The following is a 1,199-nucleotide window of genomic DNA, read 5'->3' as shown; positions in this document are numbered from 1 at the left end:
GAAGCGAGGGGGGGGGAGGAAGGAAGCGAGGGGGGGGAGGAAGGAAGCGAAGGGGGGGAGGAAGGAAGCGAAGGGGGGGAGGAAGGAAGCGAAGGGGGGAGGAAGGAAGCGAAGGGGGGAGGAAGGAAGCGAAGGGGGGAGGAAGGAAGCGAAGGGGGGGGGAGGAAGGAAGCGAAGGGGGGGGGGGGAAGAGTTCCGGAGACGCATAGAAGTGGCTCCGGAGCAGGTATGCACGAGTGACCCCAGAAGAAGCAGCTTGCCATGGGGGCGCTCAGCAGGGGAGGGCCAGGTGGAAGCCCATTACACAGAGCAGGGAAGTGTAAATCTGTTTCTTCTTCAAAAAATAAACTACGTGACCCTTCACACTTCCTTTTAGTTTAGTTCTGCTTGGCTTTGCTGTGGGAGGTCGCCCCATTGAAAGCAATGACAGGCTGACAGCTCTCATCTCATCGGCTCGCATGTGATTGGTTCACAGAGTGATTACCTGCGAACTATAGTCCTGAACTCCTTTATTTTGGAGTCGATCATTCGCAGATTCACCCAATACACGGCGTGCACAGCGGCGATTTCCCGGCGCAGCCTTGGAGGGACATCACTGATCAGCTGGGTACAATGAAGGGTGCTCTGGAGGTCCCAGGCCCGGTCACCATGTCTCCCTGGTAACCATCCCCATCCCTATGAGAAGCCTGAGGCGGCCCAACAATGGAACCCAGTCACGTGACGTAGTAAGGACCACACCAGCCGCCATTCCCAATAATAGATGGCGGCCCTGACCTGGAGGGCGGACTCCCTGTCACCGGGACAGTACACTTACCTCTCAATGTACCGTTTATACAACAAACCCCGGCCGCCGCTCTCCGTTCTTTCCGTCCAATGAGTGAAAATGGCGGCGCTTTCTCGTCAGGAAGACCGCCCGGTGACGTCGTTTGAGATCTCTCTGCTAGTATTGGCTGACTTTAAGGGGGCAAACCTTCCGAGGCCTGATTGGCCGAAACGCTTTGAGCCCCCCAGCAGGAGGTCAGAGAACGTGTGTACGTACAGGGGGCGGGGCTACAAAGGCAGCGGGGCGCCATGTTTGAGAGATTCCGTACATTGTTTAAAGGGACAGTAACGCTGGTTTGACATCAGATGACCTGATGTGATCTGTCACCTGACCTTGCTGCTTTAAAGCGACCCTGTCACTACAAAATGTATGCAGA

General features: G+C 56.2%; 1 protein-coding gene across 1 annotated transcript in view; it reads right to left on the bottom strand.

The window, feature by feature from the left end:
- LOC309549473 (uncharacterized protein) overlaps positions 1 to 971 on the bottom strand; it is a 16,692-nt gene extending 15,721 nt beyond the window's left edge. The window contains exon 1 of the mRNA XM_082249776.1: positions 815 to 971. The gene's annotated coding sequence lies outside the window, so the exon portion shown is untranslated. The remainder of the gene's footprint in view (positions 1 to 814) is intronic.
- Positions 972 to 1,199: the final 228 nt, after the last annotated feature.

The sequence above is a fragment of the Pelophylax lessonae genome, assembly GCF_965119305.1.
Source record: "Pelophylax lessonae genome assembly, chromosome: 3".
Lineage (NCBI taxonomy): Eukaryota > Metazoa > Chordata > Amphibia > Anura > Ranidae > Pelophylax > Pelophylax lessonae.
The sequence above is the reverse complement of the archived record's forward strand: the minus strand, read 5'-3'. Positions and strand labels throughout refer to the sequence as shown.